We start from the raw sequence: 24,603 nt of genomic DNA, 5'->3' as shown, positions 1-24,603 counted from the left end.
AAATTTTCTATTGGCTACCGGATTTGTTTTTCCTTTTAAACTTATAGGCTGCATGACCAATAAGTACGGTGTTTCTCCACTGGCACTGAATTTTTAGTCTATCCTATTATCGTTGTGACAGTTAATGAAATCAGGAACGCCATCGTCGTGTAATTTCGCTGAGAGTTAATTGAAAGGTCAGTAACAGGTTTGAAGGTTTCTCGCAGTGTGTGCTCTCGATCCAAACGTCCTAATCTTATTAGTCGTAACTTCTCTCAAACCAGCTTCTGTGCAACAATAACGTGCTTTGTCGACATCTTATTGAACTCTAAGCAGACTCTTTTGCAGGGTGCACCTTATTTACATTCCATACAATTCAATCAATCTTTACAATTAAGTCATATACTTTCTTTTCAATTCAATCAACATTTGCACCTAAGTCATCTGTGTCTTTCTCAGTACAATCTGGGTTTATGTCTCTAGTTCCTTAACCCTAGGATGTAAGTCGTTGATTAGAGTCAGAAGGGTTAGGGCATACATTTATAGATCCTTAACTTTATGTTTGAGAGGCTGAAATTTTCCAACTATGTATACACACTGTCTGACTATGCACACTGATTCTGAGTTCCTGACATACATGTGAACTTGTGCATAGTGTCATTAAACCTAATCTACTCATAACTCTTTTCATATCTGTATACAAAGTAATACTTGGAAGTTCCAGCTACGAGTATAACTACCATCACTTCAGTTTTCTTGGTTAATAGATAACGAAAATCTCATACTGTGTGTGATTCTAGCAATCTGCGTACGTCTTTATAAAAACATTCATTGATGTATCAATTCCCATATGCATCTGGAAAATATGGTTTGAACTCAAACTGTTCTGTTTGAAAGCTATAGTGAGATTTGCATTATCCCTCACGAGTTGTTTTGCGATGCTGGAGTAATTTTGACGCAAATAAGATACAACAACATGTAGATGACAACCAAAACAGAAATATCACAGACTTTTATCCTGCTTTTCCACAGCAACATCACCAAATATGAATATGGTGCTTGGCTTTACTTTTTCTTGTGGAGGAATTTGACTGTTTTAGCTGAAAGTTTTGTTTACTACACCATCTAAACCCAGCAGTGTCTTTGCAGTAACTGGTACTTAGACCAAAACACCATTTATGAAAATACATGCTCAAAGTGAACTCCATCTTGGTGTGTTAGCAGTGGTATGAGAACATTAGTCTTCTCACAGTTGGATGGACATACAGTTATTGCTCGTGTATTGTCAGGTAGGGGTATCCCATTCCTTTATTTTTCTCTGGTATACTTCTGCACCATCACAGGGCCTGTCACTTACAATAACCTCTGGTGTTTCACCTGCCCCCATGATATTGACTGTATCAAGTTCTGGAGTGGAATGGGATTTCATAATGAGCACTTGTAGTATTAATAATAATAATAATAGTATCGTTAGGTACTATAGTGCAATCATATTACCAAAGAGCTACAATGGCTACACCTTACATTACATAATGATAAGGTAGTTAAATAAGAAAAGCAAAAAAGAGTTGTAATATTTTTTTTCATATTCACACAGAAGCAATGGCACTGATATCAGTAAGAATTCACTAGTTCAGTCTTCACAGCAGTACAGCAAATAAATCTTTCTTGTATGCACAGAATTCAGCATGTATTTCTCACGAACTGATTGGTGCTCCTTCAGCTTCTTTTTTGACACTGTATTGATGCAGTGTTCTAAATCGTCTGCGTGTACTCTATACAAAGAGGGACCATTCTCAGTATTTTTATATGGAAGCCCATGTTTCAGGCTTTCCAACACAAGGGATAGCACCATCCATAGAGCAAACAAGTTTGGAACAGTGGAGCATTGTATATAAATGGTTGAACCTTCACATCTCACCATGAGTGTCATGCTGTCATACAGCTATGTTATAGATATCATCAGGGGACAGCACAGTAAATTTCTGAGGGTGGACGAGATGGAGACTACTCTGAGATCATCTTTTGATCGATGTAGGTTTCTGAATGACGCAGTTCATCCCATTACAACTCTGTAAATCACACTTTAACACTTATCGATTCAATTTAAATCTCTAATACAACATGACAGTCACTGTAAACTGATGCCTTTATACTAATATTGAAACGTTTTGAAGCGCTAGCAGTTAAATTATAAGTTGAAGTGAAAAGCAGTGGAGCACTGGCAGGAATTGGTAGCTTCCTATCCAGCACATCAGCACTCTGCCCTTGCATTAACACCAGAATATTCTGGAATGGTGTTAGAGAGCAGTACTGCCCTGACCCATGTGGTGTAGGGCCCCCAGCACATTTCTTCATAGAGCTGCAGACTGGATGGGTGTCTTCGTTACACAATTCAAAGAGCATAACTGAAAGTAGCAGCTTGTTGTCCTGCTCCAACATGCTAACCAGATGTGCTACAAGATACAACAGTGCTGCCCACTGGATGGCGGTCACTGCAGGTCCTGACGAGTCAGCAGTAGCTACTGCTTGCTTGGACATGCTTAAGGGTTGGACACACTAGAGGGTGCTGCCATCATGCACAGTCAGAGGTCACTGATCAAAGAGGAAGAAACAACAAGCATCCACAGGCAAAGATATGGAGTTGAATAAAGACATGGAACAAAACCGAGTGTTTATATTTTTATGCCTCTGCGAGATAGTGGCAGGTGAGGATCTTGGCTACTGTTGACATTTCATAGTTCTTCTACAGACTTACTACAACTGAGACCAAATATGCTTTATAACTCCCAACAGCATGGTCACATGACCAGATATAGTGTTCCCACACTCCTATTGGTTTCTGCCAGTTTTCATGTGGGGGAAAGGCCATGCATTCCTATTGGTTACTGAGGGAAGTAATAGGGGAACAAAACCCATATGAAACGTACTCTAGTGGGAATATTGTGAACGAGTATATTCAAGGCCCATACACCAAGGTGAAAACCTCTGGTTCATTCTGTCTGGGATAGTGTAATAGGATCAAGTTGTCTCCTGCTCTGTGAGTTAACCAGTCATTTCAAAAAATATGAACAGCTCCAGATCAGTTGGTAGTCTCTGTGAGGTGTGAAGCCCTTCCCACTGTATCACAGCTATTTGTATTGACTTCACACTCATTGAATATCACCTTCTTCCATTCCTCATGCAGTAGGCTTTGGACAGAGTCCTTAGCTGTATACTTACATGTAATACACTTATTAAACTTCTTCCTGTGCAACACCTACATCTCATCAATTGAACACATTTTGACACTATCTTCTCAGGAGGAAATTACATGCTGAGGAACTGCAGCAATGTAGTTCTGAACTGAGCTAAAATATCTGGCAAAACGCGCACTACACCACAACATCTCTAATTTTTTTCATCATCATCACCTGAGCTCTCCATATTCAGATGCTTCCTGTCTGACAGCTCATCACAGGTGAGGATTTAGGTGTGGGATCCAACTGGAATGCTAAAACCACCTGGCATTGATGTATGGAACTAAGGCTTCAGTAGGGGTCTGACCTCTGCAGCACACAGATACAGTTCCCAGACAAATGATACACGTTTGAGTGACCCAAAATGACGACTAATATATGGCACTTCATTTTTCCTCAGTGTTTACAGTTATTACATCATGAAAAATGTGAGTAGGGGATGCAGACTTGAGCTGTACCTGTTGGGGGAGGCGTGTCTTCCACAAACTGAGAAAATAAAGAATATACCACAAAATATGATCGACAATGTAATATTACTCCATGCCATGACATACTACCTCTCCTACACAGACTGAGTCTTTTTCCCACCAATTTCCAGTTGGGGGAGGGGAGTGAAAGTTGATGATGTAAGGAGAGGGCCAGGGCTTTTCCAGAGGGAGAGGGAGTAATTAATTGATCAGTATAATTAATTAGTCTAATAATTTGATATCAAAAGTATGCTTGTATCAAGGAGAAGGAGGGGGACAGTTGGGGATTTCCCAGAGAGGTGGGAAAGGAGAGTGAAGGGTGGTGGTTCCTCACAAGGATTATCCCCAGGCAGTCTTAAATCAACCCATAGGAGGTGATGAATGACAGTGTATAACAATAGATTAAAGGGAGAGGAGTAATTTGCCCCTGACTGTATACTTGCATGTGAATGTATGCAACCTGCACAAACAAAGTCGTCCAAAAATCTCTTTGCTGCACTATTGCCTTAGAGACAATTACAAAATTGTTTAACTTAATTAATCATCTTGCAGCAACTCAACTGTAGGTATGCCAACGCTGGACACCATCACTGAGCAGCCATACTTCTTCCAGAAGTACTTCCTCGCTATGGGGTACAGAAGCCATGGCCTGATGTGTTCATCTCAGCTGACAGAAGGTAAGAGGATTGAAAAATTAGCAAAGACGCCGAAAACCAACTTTGGATGCTGGCAGCAAGAAGGAATGTCATCTCGACTGATGAGCTGTACCCTCTACACCTCAGTAAAAACTCATATGATATTAATATATTGAAAACTCCTTGGCCACATGGTATTGCTGTGAGTGAGAAGTTAACACAGAATGAAAGTGGGTCCTATTATCACTGCCATTGTCTCTCAGAAATCAATGATAAAGGAACCAACGATCCAGTTGTGCATTTCTTTTTCACAAATTTTAAACCAACACACCATTGCTCCCAATTTGAGTCTGACTTGTCTGTCCTATTTTCAGCCTAACCATTCTGTTGACTATACATTTAGTTGATTGTTCACAGTTCACATTAGTCAACTGCTTCAGGCTCAATGTGGAGAAAAATGACATAAACTTTGAGAAGTATAGCAAGAAATTAAAGCACTGTTTGTCATACAAGCAGAGATTCAAACTTCATTACTACTTAGTGCTAATGTCGAAATTTGTGTACTTAAAACATGTAGTACTGCTTTCTACGAACACGACACTTACTGTGACAAATATTCAGGACTTCAGTTGTACTGAGATACTGACTATATGGAATCGTTTAGCAGACAGCTGTACCTTATTGCTGACTGCAGTTTCAGGGACCATTTCATGTAAATTGTTTTGAATCACACATTTTATTAATAGATTTCGAGAAACTACATGTGCTAAGTATAATTTAAATTACAGACCTAATTTTACAGAGCTGGTAGCGTTTCTCAGTCTGTCGAATCATGTTTCTGATTTATGCATTATGAAACTATGCCAACGAGTGGTAGAAACTGAAAGTAATAAAGTGATGAAAATAAATCCATTACATATTGCAGTGATTGTGACAAATACGAAAACGTCTAAAACGTTTAGTAAAACTATTGCAGTGAAACATCATTGCGACATAAAATTTCAGTATATAGATGTCTTCAGTTTTCTGGCATTCTCTCTAGAAAAATGTTTCTCATTTCAAAAGCTGCTGAGTTGAAAGTAAAATTAACGTATTTCCCCAACAGCAAGCAGTTCAATATGTTTAATAAAAAAGTGGTGTTTCCATATGAGTGTATGATTGGTGAATCCATTTTGTTGGATGAGTTGTTGTGTTGCATTAAGGTGTTCAAAACAATGAAACAACAGTGAACGAATTTCAGTACCAAAAAGCATGCAACCTGTGGCGTTTTTTTTAATTGAATGACTTTAAAAAATCACTCTGCCTTATTTTCGAAACTGTCTTGTTATTAGCCGATATCTTAGAATGTATCTCCGCACTCTGTCTCGAAACATACAGGCTGGATCCTGTCCTTTATATGACATCACCCAGTTAACCATGGGAGATTTTGTTGAAAGTTACTGCTGTAAGACTGCAGCTTATTGCAGACATAGAACAATTACAATTTGTTGAGTGTGGTTGAAGATGTGGTAGAGTTCACTGTTCTCATGGATATGCTGCTGCAGACAATAGCTTCATGGCGGATTACAAGGAAAATAACGACAAATCCCTCTATTTTATATATTTCCATGTTAATGGTCTCCATAGCAGGTCAAGGATGTGATATCTTCCGGTCTCTGATATTTCACGGCTGTCTGTGGATAGTTTTAATGCATTGAGCATGCCAAGTGATTCAGACATAAGTTACATTATCTAACTGAATCTTGAGAATGCAAAAAATGTCCATGAACTTCACTCTACCGTTCTGCCCACATAAAACGGTACCACCTCCAAGCATCAACAAGCATGTGTTCCAAACTGACTGATTTCCATATTAGACGATAAGAAAACTCTGTGATTTACCACCTTCATCTGAGTAAAAGAGGAAGAACAAATTAGATGAGCATCTTGTAGAAAGACTAAGGGGAGCCACAATACACAAGTAAAATACCTGTGGTTGCAGAAGACAGAAAGGCTCATTTTCTAGGTTGCAGTCAGGTTATAGACACATGGGCTGAAAAAAGTTAAAACAGAAGAAGATTATAACATTAATTTATTTCTCTAGAACATTAGGGGCTGGAAACATGGAAGATGGCCTTCTTGTAGCCTACAAGATGTGAAAAAGTTTGAAGTGACAGATGCCCTTGTCTCTCTGAGCACATTACAATCACAACAACAGAGAAATTAAATATAATGGATTATAAAGTAGTATCATTTGCATGTAAAATGACCATTGAAAAAGGAGTCGCAACATATGTAAAAGGTGGGCAGAAAATCAAGAATATTAATAGAATCAGTTTCTTGTAGATCAGAAAGTAGAAGTATGTGTTTGTGAGTTATTGGTGCAGAATACTTCTCTTGCAGTTGTAGCTGTCTGCAGACTCCCTCTACCAAACTTTCATCGATTAATGACAAATCTAGATGCATGACTGAGCTATCTGTCAGACATAAATGAACAGTTAGTAGCTTTTCGATATTTGAATGTAGATTTTTTTTAAATAGATGCATAGTGAAAATTAACTGTAATCATCATTTGTGTGTTTCAGTCTGAGTTCAGTGGTTAATTTTCCAACTTATATGGGGCAAGGTAGTAGGACCTTGATTCATAACATTTTTATAGGCAGTGCTCACACTGAAACAATTAATATGTACCCAGTAGGTAATGGACTACCTGATCATTTGTGCAAGTAATGGAAATAAACAATACACCCTACACTCATGAGGTAGGTTCATACAGAGCAGTGCGGTTTATTAATCAGTACAGGATACTGTGTTTAAAAAATAAATTAAAATAAGTGGTGAGGGATGATATATATGTACAGAAAGAGATGCTAATGTCAATTTAAACTCATTTATTAGTAAATACGTATCAATATAACTCACGAATGTAAGAGGAAGTGAGAAATTTATATAAAGGTCTAAGAAAGTAAAGGGGAAAATTTATATTAAGATCAGAATAAGTCAAGAGCTGACGTTACTTGAATACTTAAAAAGGGGGATATATTGTAAGGGACGTCAGAAGTATGCATATCCTGACAGAAATTAATAATGCAGATAATAATGATAATGTTGCGACCGATAATTCACAAGCTGCAAGTACTTTTCACAATCACTTTCTGTGTGGAGCAGTAAAAGTAGGATTAAATGGTTTAGATGAAGCAGCAAGGGAAAATACTAAAAGGTCATTCCACAAAACTGTAAGTAACTAGAAACAGCACCAGGAGCCTTTACAGAAATTAAAAGAATTATAAAAATTGTAAAATAAGGCTCACATTGTGTTGATGGAAATTCAAACGGAATTTTATTTATTTTTTTTATTTGTGGTAAGGTCTTATGGAACCAAACTGCTTAGTCCTCGGTCCCTAAGTTTACATACTACTTAATCTAACTTAAACTAACTTACGCTCAGGACGACACACACGCCCATGCGCGAGGGAGGACTTGAAATTCCGACGGGGGAGCCACGTGGACTGTGACAAGGCGCTTGATACCACGTGGCTACCTCGCAAGGCTCAAACAAAATTCAGGTATGTTTTTCTAGCTTAGCAAGTAATGTCCTTAGTAACATACATAATGCGCCACTGGTACAGGGAATTTTTCCAGACAGGTTAAAATATGCAATTGTTATGGCTTTTCCTGAAAAAGGTGACAAGAAATACTTAAATAATTCTCGTCCAGTATCTCTATTAATACCTTTCTCTTACATATTGGAAAAAGTGCATAGTCGAAATTAGTCTCACATATTAGTAGAAAAGATTACTTAGCTTATCACAGTTTGGATCCAGAAGAGTTAATCAACTGAGCATGTTGTTTGCACATCCAGTCACCAAATATTAAAAGCCTTAAATAATAAATTATCACCATTTGGTTTTTATGATTTTTCTAAGGAATTTGATTGTGTAGGTTATGTCACACTCTAATAAAAACGTAGATTTTGTGTAATTTATTTCTTTACACACAACTGGTTTGAATCTTGCTTGACAAACAGAATGCAAAACGTTGTATAAGGGACACCAGTGGGGGTTCAGCTTTTGGTCCACTCCTGTCCCTTATGTATGTCAATGACCTACCACTTAACATTCAACAAGCAAAAGTGGTTCCATTTGGAGATGATACTAGTGTTGTAAAACATACCATTAGAGAGAAAGCTACAGAACAGATTGATAGTGATGTTTGACAGAGTGGTTATCTTTAAACTGACTACCCTAAATTTTGAGAAGGTACACTACATTCAGTTCTGTTCAAGAAACAGGGTCATACCAGCAGTTTATGTACCACATGAGCAAGCATCAGTACATAGGGTATAATGCTCCCAGTTTTTAGGTGTACAAATTGATGAATACTGGAAATGGAAGAAGCATATTACAGGGCTTGTCAAAAAATTAATTTCAGATTACTTTGTTCTCTGTATTTTTATTAGTCTTGGAAACAAGCGAATGAATCTCCTAACATACCCTGCATATTTCTAATCAGTCATGTCTTGTGGAATAATTTTCTGGAGTAACTCATCAGTTAGAAAGTAAGTACTGATTGCACAAATGCGAGCAGTAAGAATGATATGGGGTGTTCGATGGTCATCATGTAGATACATCTTCAAGAAGATGAGTTTCTTAATTGTGCCACCACAATATGTATATTCATTAATAAAATTCGTCGTCAATAATAATCGAAATTTCAGAAGAATAGTGATATTCATATCTGCAACATTAGTGGAAGAAATGGCCTAATACCCATTACTATAGCCATCAGTCATTCATAAAGCAGTTCAACATGCAGCAACCAAAATTTTTGATCATTTGTCCAATATAATAAAATGTTTGACATGTAGTAAACCAAGTTTCAATGCTAATCGTTTCTCCTGGACAACTCCTTCCACTCCATTGCATTTAAAAATTGGTAAGAAGGAAAAAAGACTAGTTTTTAGATTTTAAGTATAGTGGCATGAGTAGGACTACAAAAATGTCTTCTTTAGTATTAACAATATAGTCTAAGAAATTACAGCTTGCACTGTAGGAAATACTACAACCAGCCACAAGTTTTTAAAATGATTTTATTGTACCATAACTAGTTTCTGATCTGAGCCCATCATCAGACGGTAGCGTTGACTGCTTTGCAAGTTTAACATATCTAAACAAATGTATACACCATCTTGCATTTAATTCATTTCACTATTCAGCATGAACTGTAAAAGAAAATCAGATCTCTGTGTTGCAATATGCAAAGGAGGACTTTTCTCGAGGGTAAAAATGTAAACATTACAAAGAGGTCAACGCTACCATCTGACTTTGGGCTCAGGCCCGAAACTAGTAACTGTACAACAAAATTATTTCAGAAAAACTTATGGCTTGTTGCAGCATTTAGTGTAGAGTAATTTACGAAAACAGCCGCGATGTTCTCTAACCAAAATATAAGTTACACATTATTTTCTACTATTGATAATTCTTTGTTTATTTCATCTTCACCACTAACCGTCGAGAAAAGTTATTGGGATCTCCTTTGCGGTCACGAGTTTCCTTTTTTTGCTCACCATGGACACCATACCGCAGTCGAGGGAGATATGCATGGCGTAAAGCTAGGGTTAAGTGGAACTGTGGACGTCCTGGTGAAAGGCCACAGTAAGTAGCAATTCTCGAGAGCCACAACTCTTCAAAATCTGGAATTATTGGATATGAAAACAGAGCTAATTTTGGAACAGCTGGAGAGAGGTTCAGGTCTCGTCAGTATGTAGCTGAAATGGTAAACCCTATTGTCATATACTTCATGACAGGGGTATCAAAGGGTGAACACTTCCAGGAGAATCAAGAGCCCCACATTGTAGTTCATACAACCAAAAAGGCTCGAGGTGTGCAGGGAGCCTTGATTAATCTGCTCAGCATCTTATTTTCCACTCACAGAACATGTGTTTGATGCAATGGAAAGACGTGTACTTTCATACGTTCCTCCAGCTATCAGTTTTCATGAAGTGACGCAACATTTGCTGGAATAAAATGTGCGGAGGCTAGTTGCTTCCTCAACACAAGAAGTAAAAGAATGCCCTGGCTGCCGGCCACACTGAATGTTGACGTTGACGATCTATGTGAATTCCAAATGGAATGAAAGATTAATCATATGATACCTGTTAGGAGACCAACATTTCCATATACACTCCTGGAAATGGAAAAAAGAACACATTGACACCGGTGTGTCAGACCCACCATACTTGCTCCGGACACTGCGAGAGGGCTGTACAAGCAATGATCACACGCACGGCACAGCGAACACACCAGGAACCGCGGTGTTGGCTGTCGAATGGCGCTAGCTGCGCAGCATTTGTGCACCGCCGCCGTCAGTGTCAGCCAGTTTGCCGTGGCATACGGAGCTCCATCGCAGTCTTTAACACTGGTAGCATGCCGCGACAGCGTGGACGTGAACCGTATGTGCAGTTGACGGACTTTGAGCGAGGGCGTATAGTGGGCATGCGGGAGGCCGGGTGGACGTACCGCCGAATTGCTCAACACGTGGGGCGTGAGGTCTCCACAGTACATCGATGTTGTCGCCAGTGGTCGGCGGAAGGTGCACGTGCCCGTCGACCTGGGACCGGACCGCAGCGACGCACGGATGCACGCCAAGACCGTAGGATCCCACACAGTGCCGTAGGGGACCGCACCGCCACTTCCCAGCAAATTAGGGACACTGTTGCTCCTGGGGTATCGGCGAGGACCATTCGCAACCGTCTCCATGAACCTGGGCTACGGTCCCGCACACCGTTAGGCCGTTTTCCGCTCACGCCCCAACATCGTGCAGCCCGCCTCCAGTGGTGTCGCGACAGGTGTGAATGGAGGGACGAATGGAGACGTGTCGTCTTCAGCGATGAGAGTCGCTTCTGCCTTGGTGCCAATGATGGTCGTATGCGTGTTTGGCGCCGTGCAGGTGAGCGCCACAATCAGGACTGCATACGACCGAGGCACACAGGGCCAACACCCGGCATCATGGTGTGGGGAGCGATCTCCTACACTGGCCGTACACCACTGGTGATCGTCGAGGGGACACTGAATAGTGCACGGTACATCCAAACCGTCATCGAACACATCGTTCTACCATTCCTAGACCGGCAAGGGAACTTGCTGTTCCAACAGGACAATGCACGTCCGCATGTATCCCGTGCCACCCAACGTGCTCTAGAAGGTGTAAGTCAACTACCCTGGCCAGCAAGATCTCCGGATCTGTCCCCCATTGAGCATGTTTGGGACTGGATGAAGCGTCGTCTCACGCGGTCTGCACGTCCAGCACGAACGCTGGTCCAACTGAGGCGCCAGGTGGCATGGCAAGCCGTTCCACAGAACTACATCCAGCATCTCTACGATCGTCTCCATGGGAGAATAGCAGCCTGCATTGTACTAGTGCCGACATTGTGCATGTTCTGTTGCCTGTGTCTATGTGCCTGTGGTTCTGTCAGTGTGATCATGTGATGTATCTGACCCCAGGAATGTGTCAATAAAGTTTCCCCTTCCTGGGACAATGAATTCACGGTGTTCTTATTTCAATTTCCAGGTAGCTACGACAAATTTCTGACTGGCTCTTGATGGTGTAAAATTTTCTGTTTCCCAAAACGTGAAGTACCGAGAATTTGATAGTGTGAGTCCATTTATCAGTATGACGCTGTGCCTCCTCTGGCCAGGATACATGCACTGATTTCAGTTGGAACGTGTGTGATAAAATCATTTGTATCCTGAAGCTATCCAAGGACGGTTGTAAATGGTCCTTGATACCTCAATACTGCCAGCGGAATGGAGATGAAGTCCGAATACTTGTTTTATTGGGGAGAGATTGGGGGATCTTGTCAGCCACAGGAGGATCTCAACGTCAGGTGTTATGAGTGGACGAGCATCGTCTTGTTGAAAAGTGGCATCACTATACTGTCACATGAGGGGTAACACTAGAGGACGCAGGATATCTATATCGTATCTGCGTACTATCAGAGTTCCATCAATCACAACCAGCTGTAATGCGATGTTATACCCGATGGTTTCCGACGACAGGAGTAACACTGCTGTGCTTCTTCAGAACACTGTAAGAACAGGACCTCACCTCAGGTTGCAGCGAAACTGCGATTCATCACTAAACACAAAGCTACACCAGCAATGAGCAGTTCATGCTTCCCATTCTTGGCACCACTCCAAACGCAGTCTTTTGGTCTATGATGTTAACGGTAGCCTATGCGTGGGATGGTAATTCCCTGAGTAATGGTGCTGGATGACACAAAATGTTGGAGAGAGTCCTATATCTGCTATCTTTGGCCGGTGCAGATGTGAAGGGACCACTTGGTGGATAATACGGCGATCCTCTCATGAGGTTTTCAGGCAACATCGACTGGAACCTCGACTACGAGTTTCCCTGCCCTCACGTTCCCATGTAGCACAAAATCGAGACAATGCCATATCCTGATGTCCCACAAATGTGGACATTGCGTGATTCTACCAGGAGGCACATACAGACACACAATGATGCCCCATCTAAACAACGATTAGTGCTGATAACGTTGTGCCACACGTGTATGAGGCATCTCAGGATTCTTCGCAGTGATCTCTCATCAGCTGTCCTCGAACGCGTCCTTATGTTCCCTACCAGGCCTGGTAATAACACTAAACACGAACAACACTAGAGCACTCTGGCGGTCGTTCTACTTGTCAGAGGAATTGAAAGTCTAACCATTTACATGCCTGTTGATAATGTGTACATGTACGGGTTGCCGTTGACATCCGACCATGCCTTCAAGATGTTTCACTTTTTTTGTCGGGCACTGTACATGTGAGGCTGATTGAGTACAGAAAGAGTCGAAATATCGGCGTAACCAAACTCCGCTATAAAAGCCTTCACTGAAGCGTTTACTGTAGGAACATTCAGCAGTGACACAAAAGGCCTTCACATTGTAGTGAGCATGCTTGGACAGAGGAAATTGCTGTTACAGACAGGAAAGGATGGACAGACTTTACGATTATTTGAAACTGCAGGTTAAGACCGAAGTATATTAAAAGTGATGCATTGTTCGTTTTAAGTACCTTCCTATGGGAATTGGGGAATGATCCCTCAACAAATAAATGTAATGAATAGCCGATAGTTATTTAAATCAAACCCTCCATCACGTATTCAGGATAAAGCAACCAACTTTCACCACATCAAGTGGAATTTTGTTCATGAATCGCAGAGAGCCATGACTTTTCCCTTATTCAGAAGGGAAGAATTTGATTTAGTTATAAGCGGTTCAGTAAGTGCCATGGTCGCAACGGGTCAGCGAGAACAAATTCGATCCCTACAAAGAAAAGCGCGAGATCAGCACTATCTTATGGAGACCGACTAAGAAATGAACTGATTGATTAGTTAATTTGCTGAGCTTAAGGTTTAATGGGAGGTAGCAAGCTGCTCCTATGAGAAAGGAGAGTTTCATTGAATTGATGAATGCAGATAGATATTAGTATGACATCTTTATTACAAAAAGAGCGTAAACGAGAAATTGCATAAATTCAGAGAAAATGAGGTCGTTATTTACGCTCATTCAGAACCTACTGAACATAATTTTGCGGAGGATGGAAAGATTGATACAGCAGTCTGCCCTCCCTACAATGGCGAAGAACAGGAGGAGTGCGGAAGAGGAACAAGGGGTCTGATCGTTGTGCTTAAATGGATACGCTACCACTTTTACATGAGAATGGAATTACCGTCATGCATGCGCCACTACCGTAGACTAAACAGAGTAAGAGATAAATACGAGAATAAGGAAGTGCCAAAGTGGCCTCCCCACCGAAAACCAAGTAAATCACGTGAATATTCGCCACAGCAACACTCGTGCAAGCGAAGAAAATAAAATCACTGCAAAGCTTCGAAGTTACTATGGAATTAGCAGTACGCAAGACCAACTGCTCGCCACGTGGTCTCGTGTTCTAGCACAGAGGACCACGAGTCCACTTCGCGAAGTTACAATCTAGAAACTTAACTCCACACACGTATCACAAGAAAAATACTAAAGAGTGATGCTGAAGGCGATACTGCAGCTCTGAGGACAAGAATCTTCTATCCAGGTATGGCCCATAGCTGACCTGGCTCTCGTAACGGACAGAGGTCAGACATCAAGACCTACATCACTCACGAATTATCAAAATTACGAAACAAAATTTATGAGAAACGAATCCCTAGCGCTCAGAGTGCATTATGACCAAGTTGGCATTCACTGGGTACACACATGCTTACCGATGTCAGCATCGCGACCTCAGGCCTCCACCAGCGAGCGGGAACAGCACAGAACTGACCGAGGTTCCACGTCTCCAAAGCGTAGCTGGGAACATCGTGTCACAAGTATTGGTGCACCCCTAACACGGCCAACCACAGGCCACGGGATTGGCGCGAAAAACGATACCGTTATGGCTAGCCGCTCAAGCACCGGAAAATGGCTGGTGATTCGTCAGAAGAAGTTTCGTCAGGGAGTCTACTTAGCAGCGTTAAAAGGGAGTAAGAAGTTAAGCTTCAGGATTGGTACTACAACATGTAAGACTAGGATGGGCACAACTTTGGCAACTACACAGCATTCAAATTGGTCCCACATGCTCCCTACAGAAACGATCAACGAAGGAAAAGGAAAGCCATCATGGCCACTCCAAGGAGACTGCTACATTGGGTTCCCAAATAAAGAAAAATATCCTGACCCCGTCCTCTCTCACTGACCAGAAAATTGCCATAGAAAATTGTAAAATGCTGAAAGAATGCAAATAAAATAAAATACGTAAAATGTGAAAGGCGTGCGCATTGAATAAGATTGAAATGCACGTCTTTCAGTATCATGATTGGGAAGATTATTGACAAATACTTTCACAGAGATTAAAAGGCTGTTGCGACTCAGACAGCTGATGTTATCAGTTATTGCGACAGTGCTATTTCTTTCTGCGTAGAGTTCATTCAGGCTAAGTGTGTGTTTCCGGTGTGAGAGTGCGCTTGAAGGTCAATGAATGTAAAGTGACTCTCAGTGTACAATAAGCAGTTATTCTCTTCTGAAGGATTTATACTTTGTATACTGATTGTTAAACGGAAGTTTTACTGCTTACGGTCTTACGTGTATGATCGCGGAGTTCAGTGCTAAGCCCATACACTCACACCAAGAAGTATTACAGCAGAAGGTGGTGTACATCTTTTCCTAGCTGTGGGGACATTTCTTCTATCTTACAGTAAGAATTGGTAGAATTCAATCGTATTTTTGTCCTACGCACACTCAGCAACGCATTTTAGTGGTATGCTCTCGTCATCAAATTATAAAACTTAGTCTCATGAAATTAAAACACTAATTAGTCTACCACCGTAATTGCAGCGTTCACAGAGTTAAAAGAAAAAGAAAACATTATACTGTGTTGATTTGATGCCTTCACACTGGGTAATTATGACAAATCAGCTGTTTCGAATCATGTATACGAAACGGGTCATGCCTCGTGGCAATGGAAGAAGACTGGAAACATTGCACACAGAAAAGAAAGGGAGTAAACTTGACTTGCTTGAGGAATATGAGTTCGACCTCCATGAAACGAAACACGACAATATTCTGAATCCTGAAGGTAATGATAAGGATTTCTTAACGCCTTCAAGAATTATTTTAAAGCAGATACATAATTAAAGCTTTAGAAAATGGATTTAAGTATCAGATGTTTTATTTAACCCTTGTATCATCCAACGGTTCGGTCAAAGACAATAGTCATTGGATGTAAGATAAAACAGATCAGTTAAAACCATATCCCATTTTGCTATTAAGTTGATGCAAAAGCAAGATTACCACAATGAAACCACCCAAACAACTATCGTAACCTCTCCTCCAAATACCAACGAACGTATCACACATTTCAAGTCAAATAGCTACTGGCTATTGGTATTAGTTATTTAACTTCAAGCACTGTGAGGTATGTTCGTTAGTATTTCAAGGTCTGGTTACGATAGTTGTTTGGGAGGTTTCGCTGTCAAAACTTTGATGTTTCATCAGCTTAGAAGGAAAATGGGATATGCTTTTAACTGATCTATTTTTACCTTACATCCACTGATGAATGTCTGTGATCGAAAGCGGTAGATGATATGTAGGTTAAATGAAACAACTGGCTGGTAATATGCATTTTCACCTGATGAAAACGTTTAACATAACTTTAAATCTGCAGAGGCTCTTTAACGAAGTAGCTAGAAGCTGCCGACCGTAGACTTCGAAAATGAGGAAAATGTAGGTGACCAATAAAACAGCTCTATGGTTGATCCAGTATCTAAGTTTACGCAAAATGAGCGCGCAGCTGTCATTTCACAACCCCTGGAGCTCTGCATAAGCACCAACTTGACGCTCTTGGAATGCACAGCTGATCTGCAGGTCAGGGACAGGTGCAATGTGAGATGGGACAGCCACTGACAGAAGCCGACGATTTTAATGTAAGACTCGTAGCCCAATGCGTTTTTGTAACATTTTTTGAAAGCTGTAGTTATGGTGGCAGAGGTTTTAATATTTGAACCTCGTTTTAGAACGTGATGTGACTGTTCCTCGAAACGCGTTGCTGAGTTGTGTGTAGGATAAAAATTACTATTGAACACTATCAATTACTGCTGAAAAAACCTAATAGCTGTTACCTCGCATGCGTAATCGGTAATATTAAATCTTCTGTCTTAGTGGCTCATCATCGAGAGATGACTGGTTACTTATCATCCCAATATTCTGTTACGTAGGGTCGGGAAGGGAACTAATACAGAATTCTCTTCGACTACACTCCGACTGCAATGTCTTGGGGCTTGTTCCTGATTAGATTAACAGATAGAAAAACGGATCATAATAGACGTACTGGTAGTTTTCGCTCCATTTTTACCGGGAGAGAGGTAACATTTGTTTCAAATTTCTAAAAATAAACAGTGCATTGCTCTGTTTCCACGTTACGGGTGAACAGCGACTAACGTGGTGGATACATACCATGGCTGGCTGATACAAACAACGCACAGGAGTCGCCAGCTAGCTGGGTACAATACATCGTGTCATAGACTGGGAATATCTATAGAGTGAGCACAGAATGTGGCTAACATCAAACTTAAATAGTCACGTGACTTATGTGTACTGCTGTTTACATGTTGAGCTAAGACTGCACGTATTTGCCCTGCTTTTACACAGCTATTTATGTGTAATCGTGAATGATTATTGCTGCTACAGTTGCAAGTCGAGATACATGAAGGTAGGAGAAAACTACTTTTCTTACGAAGGTACCGCAACGTTCTAATTGCAGTTATCATGTCAGATAGAGGCTCTTTATTAGTCCATTAATACAGAGACAAAGTCTAATAATTAGTTAATACACAAGGGGTAGTTTATACAGGATGATCATAATTAATGGTGTAAACGCATACAATTGAAAGTACACAATATTAGAAGCAAAAAATTCTCAGTAAACACAGGGTCGAAAATGCATACCTTAAGAGCTACGAGCAATTTTTCATCTTCGATAGTGTCAAACAAATCTCTTCTACTGCAAGCTCTCTGCTTTCCATATTTTGGGAAGTGGCAGTATGGACCAAATCAGGAAAAAAATGCCCATTACATCTGCTCTAAAATGCATGTTTACTTTTGAAACATAGCTCTTCTAATGAACATATGATCATAACTTTTAAGGTATGCATTTTAGAGCATATGTTTGCTGGACATTTTTTTCTTGTTTTGGTCCGTATTGACACTTCCCAAAACATGGAAAGCAAAGAGCTTGCAGTAGAAGGAATTTCTTTCACACTATCGAAGATGAAAAATTGCTCGTAGCTCGTAAGGTATCCATTTTCGACCCTATGTTTACTGAGACGTTTTTGCTTCTAGTATCGTGTACTTTCAACTTTATGCATTTACGCCATTAATTATAGGACACCCTGCATATTCGTTAGACAAAGGCTATATAAAAATTCTGTAAGGTGAGAATGTGCTCTCTGTCAGGCCATTGAATGTGCTCATATTTCGAGGTATTTTGGTCTGCAGATGAGATTTATATATGGCAGTATCAGTCATCACCTCTTGATTGTGCAGTTTCAAAACTAATTTGTTTATTTTAAAGTAGTCACAATAAGGTACGTTTGTCGTGCAGAATGATTGTGTGTGAATAATAACTTAGCGATCGCGAAATGAAAAAAAAAAAAAAGATTTTAAAACACGGTCCAAAAAGAAAAAAAACACAGATATTTCGTTCGTAAAAATATTTCGTTGTTTGATGAACCATTGATTTTCGGCAGATTATAGCTTCAAATTTCTCCTTTTTTGGGAAACTTTTACTTTGGCATGCTAGGAAGCCATTTCACAATCCAGCCACAGCAAAGTTCATTAAAACAGAAACTCGGTAATGCGATTAAGTGGTGTACATAAATCTAAAATTGGTAGTGGCTGTCACTCCTTGTGCTATAGCTAAACAATTTGAGACGTCCTAGTTGTGACACTAATCGCAAATAAACGAAATTCCCTTGCTATAATATGTTAGAGGTTTCAAATCATGTTAGTAGGAATACTATGTGGCTGCTGGTTCACGGTTTACAAGTTTAGTGCCGTACCGTTATAGCGTACTTGCTGTTACTTAATCTGTCTCTCTGAGGCAGGTATAACAAGCACTACCGTTATCTCACGGCATCGTGGCACGATCGCCTTCAAATTAAGTGACCCAAACTTATTTACATATCTAAGTTATCTGTCTTATTTTTCGTAATACGGCAAGGTATTGGCAATACTGGTGCAACTTACAGATTAAGGTACATTCGACACTCGAACTGTTGTTCGATCTTTGAACCCACTCGATGCGAGGCACAATGGACCTTCAAATGAAATGTCACTGTGTTATCTCTAGGTAAAAATTTTATGTATTATTTGTCAAAATACGTAAAGATTTGTTCTGCGCCAAACGAGACTGCGACTCGATCTTTAACACTTATTAAAATATTCTGGGCTGTTGCGCCGTGGTCAGGTGAATTTGTTGTTGAAACCCAAAGTTTTGTCGTTTTCTGTAGATGACAACTTCTAAGCAGCTTGCATCTAGAAACTTTCCGGCGGATGAACCTGTGTGCCGGCTCGAGACTTGAAGTCGGATCCTTTGCCTTTCACGGGAAAAAGTGCTCGAGCAATTGAGCTACCCAAACACGAATCATGACCCGTCCTCACAATTTTACTGCTACAATTACCTCACCTCCCACGTACCACACTTCACAGAAGCTCTCCTGTGAAACTTGCAAGGCTAGCACTCCTTAAGAAAGGATACGGCGGGATATGGCTTAGCCACGGCTGGGGAATGTTTCCAGAATGAGGTTTTCAGTCTGTAGTGATGTGTACACTATTATGAAATTTTTTGACAGATTAAAACTGGCAGAAGGAAAGCTGTGAGACGAATCGTGAGTCGTTCTTCGGTAGCTCAGTCGGTAGAGCATTTAACTGCGAAAGGTAAAGGTCCTGAATCTCAGTCCTACACACAACATAAATCTGCCAGGAAGTTTCATATCAGCGCACACTCCACTGCAGATTGAAACTCTTATTCAGGTTGTGGCTTTTTTGAAAGTCCAATGCACTCCCTGGCTTGTTATTAACATAGTAGTTACTCCCATTTTAGTGAACTAGGATGTGCATCGGATCTTCGAATAACCTACAACACCCTCCCCTTACCCCCTCGAAGATTTACTTTGCAAAATGGGATGAAAGACGGCATTTCGACAAGAAATCATCTGACGACTGCTTCATAGCCCTAAATATTTAAATAAATGTGATAATTGCGGTCGTGATAGTTTACATTTACAGTCAGTTTATCAGATCGGAAGATATTTCTGAGAAAGTACGTTTGGAACACAGCACTGTATGGTAGTGAAACTTGGGCTATAGGAAAAGGAGAGAAGAAGAGAATCGAAGCACTTGAGATGTGGTGTTACAGAAGAATGTTGAAAATTGTGTGGACTGATAAAGCAAGGAATGATAGTGTCAAACAAATCTCTTCTACTGCAAGCTCTGGAGAATCGGTGCGGAAAGGAATACATGGAAAACACTGTCAAGAAGAAGGTAGAGGATGGTAGGACGTGTGTTACGGAGTAACTTCCATGGTACTGGAAGGAGCTGCAGAAGGTAAAGGTTTTAGACGAAGACACAGATTGGAATACACCCAGCAAATAGCGGAGGACGTAGGTTGCAAGCGTTGGTCTGAGATAAAGAGGTTAGCACAGGAGAGAAGTTCACGACGTGCAAGACTGATGACTAAGGAGAAAGCCCTTTAGAGGAACTAAAAACTGTTTGCTTAACATGTCACCCTGAAACGTTCCTTCCAAGGCCAATTCGAGGCTGATGCACCAAGCCACACACCTTGGAAAGCACGGGAGACAAGTTGTGTGGCGCTTTGCTGCACAGATTTAGTCTGTAACGTCACTGGCGGAATCGGAATAATAGTCTGCACTGCAAGTGTAGTTATTTACAGAGAGACTCTGCCTGAGTTACTGTTACCTTCCCGGCCCTACCTTATGTATGGGGTACTTAGTTGGAGACTGGAATTCTTTACTCTGAAAATTTTGAATCCATTAATCCGGTAAGAAATACAATTGATACGTAGATAATTGTAATAAAACTAATAATTCAGATTTTAGTTGTAAAGTAAATAATTCTTTCATTTTAGGTACAAAAACTTTTGTTGACAGATGTCGTATGTAACAGAGATGTACAAGCAGCATTTGAGTGCAAAAATGTGCAGCAGGATTTAATTAACGTTAAGATAAACTTGTCTTGATTGACCTCTACTGAAACAAACTTAGAAGCCATGAGTCTGCCACAGATAAGCTTCATGTCATAACTGAGAATTTCCAAAGATTCCTAGTCAGGCCCAGCGGAAAGTGGAAGCATATGCAAAGAACAAACAGGAGAAAATTGGAAATTTGTGGTAAGTTCCTATGGGGCCAAACTGCTGGGGTCATTGGTCTCTAGGCTTACACACTACTTAATCTAACTTGAACTAACATACATTAAGGACAACACAAACACCCATGCCCGAGGGAGGACTCGAACCTCCGACGGGCGGAGCCGCAAGGACCGTAGCAAGGCGCCCTAGGCCGCGCGGCTACCCTGCGCGCCAACAAACTGGAGAACGGCATGAACAGGAATGCAGACTACGGATTCTTTTGTTCAATGAAGAAAGAATTTTGTGGTGAAGGTATTTATGAAAACGTGACCTCACTCTGTTACAAATAAAATCGTTCAAAATTGCGCCTATACGTTCTTGTGACGTTGATTGGTCATTTTGCGCCTAAAAAAATATTTTGAGTGATAAACGCAGCAACTTCAAAGAAAACAGATTAGAAATGTTGTTGGTCGTTAACTGTGCAAAAAAAGAATTAAATAAATCGGGAAAAGGAATGATATTACATGTTACATTTTATCTTTCACCTGATCTTGCTTGTATTGTAGTGTGGCAGTGCATGAATGCAAGCATATTTTGGGATTTTGTAGTGCTTGGAATTCTCGTCTTATAAATTTTCTTATGAAACAAACACACTGAAACAAAGTATACAAGGTATTCGGAAATTCCTATTACAAACTTCTAGGATCTGCAGACGGAAGTGAGTACATAGTATTTTAAACAGGAACTTATGTCCGGAAACACCGTTTCCGTGATACAACCGTTTGAAAACATGTACGCTACGTAGGCACTCAACAGGATAGTTACGGTGAGGGCTGGTTAGGTCGGATCGGCTGGTGACATTTGATGTCTGACGTACGTCTCTGACCTTGTTCGAGCCTCATTCACGTGTCGGTTGAGTACACGCACGTTTGCAGAATACATCGACACGATTCTTTTGAATGCCGAAGCTCGCGGTAGTGGAATTACTGTTCGTCGCCTATATGGAGATTGTTCTCCACAACATCCACTTCGTCGAATAGCGTCTTCTCCACAATTACGGATTCGAGAAAGGGTACCTCCACCGTCAGCAGCCATGACTGTGGTGCTCCAAGGAGACACCTCTCGCCCGAGTTGGAATGGGCTGTACTGCATCACGCTGAAGAGAACCCGTCAAAGAGCACACGAGCAATTTCTTGCGCTATTAATGAGTGGAACTGTAAAACAAGTGATGTACTGGGTCACCTCTAATCAACTGCTTGTAAAATGGTTGCGTTACCAACTCGTTTTCTAATAGTAGAAGCATGGAGACAGTATGTATTAGGAGATACATTCCAGTTCAAAATATTTTCTACTCATTACCCTCTAGAAGTCCTAGAAATATGTAACGGAAATTTCTGAACACCCTGTATATCTTTCATGTTGAAGCTAATGTGTGTGTGTACAGTGTATGTGTAGCGAACTCTTTTTTTTAGCACTCACTTATTAAATAATTTATTTATAACAGCTTGTCTGCCTCTTCTGCACTACATTTAATATATGTACTCATACTGTAGCTGTGTTCAAGCCTAATCACATGGTGTGTAAAACATATTTGTATTGCGTCTGTAACTTTTGATATTGTTGTTATAAGCAATTTTACAGTTAAATGTTAATAACTTGCATAATATTTGTTGTATAAAAATGCTAATAATTTTATTGAACTCGTATCTTTATTGCAATTTAAACGCTGTCTTCGGTTTTTCTGTAGCTTGACCGGAAGTGATTTTAGTGTTTGTGGTGGACATTTGGAGCTTTAATTTTATCACAGTTAGGTTCTCGCCGTACTGCTTGGCGTCCTTATTAGTGCGGTGACACAGTATACTCTCGCCACTGCGGGATTTCCAGGCGGCTTCCACGCAGCAGTCCGCGATTCTTCGTCCGACGTCCCTTCCCGCTTCCTGCAGTACCTGGAAGTCGTCCAAACGCTTTGCGTACCTTCCGGATCTAGCAGCCTGGCGGCGACCACCGAGCTACCTGACCCACAAATCAGCTTCCAGTTCTCTGATTAATTAATGTAAACATTAAAGTGACCACCGCCTGCATTCAACATCAGCGTGCAGGAGCCACTCACAGTCGGCAAGTGGCAGCACTAGCAGTGGACGGTATATAAAGCGTGTCGGCGGAACTCGGGAAACAGTGTGGTGGTTGTCATAATGCGGAAACGGAGCGATTTATCTGACGTCCAAAAGGGCATGATCATTGGATTTCGGGCCAAAGGTGGAAACACTTCAGAAACTGCTAAATTTGGAAAAGCATTCGCTCGCCGCCGCTACTTAAGTACAAACTACAGAGAAACATGACGTTATTCAAAACTGGCGCCGAGGCAACTATAGTGTTTCACGAGTCATAGGTGAGAGGGGTGAATGACGACTGCGGAGATATGTACGTGCGAGTAGACAGGCAACTCTTGAGCAGCTGACCACCCAAATGAAGCAAGTGGCTGCCAACAGTGTCTACTCAACGGCTGTTCGGCGAACGTGGCAGCGCAAAAACCTTCGCAGCAAGCACCTGGTTCATGCGCCTATGCTGCCTGCTGTTCATCGGCTGCGCAGTCTGGAATTGGCACGCCAGGACCTCAAATGGACGTCCACTGAGTGGTGATAGTAGGCCTCTTCATATGAATCGCGTTTCGTGCTCCATCGGACGAGTGGCCGTTGGCGTGAAAGGCGTGAAACGTTTGAGAGCAGACACCCTGCAACAATCGTTGCAAAGGTCTAGGCCGAAGGAGGAAGCGTTATGGTCTGGGTACGTTTTCGCGGCATTCCTTGTGTTATCTCGTCATTCTGGAAGGCGCAATGGCTCAACACAAGTACGTGTCTACCCTCAGGCATCATGTCCAACCCCTACATTCAGTCTGTGTTCCGCATCTACCAGCAGGCAGTGCGACGTGTCACAGAGCTCACACTGTGCGTGCGTGGTTCGAGGAGCAACAGGATGAGTTACCGTACTCCCCTGGCCACCAGACTACCAGGTATTAAACCCAGTCGGTTGTCTGTTCGGCCAAGTGATCCTGAACCGAAAAACCTAGCGTAGTTGACTGCGTAACTGGAATCGGCATGGCTCCACGCCCGTGTCGGTACACTCCAGGGCCTCACCGACTCTCTTCTTGCGGCTCCCGCACTGCGAAAGGTGGTCATTCAGGCTTTTGACAGTTGGTGACAATAGTGTATCTGGACAGTTTAGATAGAGGACACACCGCTCGTAATATCACAAATGAACTGTCCATCAATCCTTCACAACTGATTTGTCTGAATTTGCTGCTCCCACCGAAAGTAAAATTTCCGTGATTGCATTTGGAAGAGGGATGGATATTGGGAGACTGAATTAACAATACTCACCTGTGGCATCCCAAAACGTCATTTTTATG

Source organism: Schistocerca cancellata, chromosome 3, assembly GCF_023864275.1.
Source record: "Schistocerca cancellata isolate TAMUIC-IGC-003103 chromosome 3, iqSchCanc2.1, whole genome shotgun sequence".
Classification (NCBI taxonomy): domain Eukaryota; kingdom Metazoa; phylum Arthropoda; class Insecta; order Orthoptera; family Acrididae; genus Schistocerca; species Schistocerca cancellata.
Note: the sequence above shows the minus strand (reverse complement) of the source record.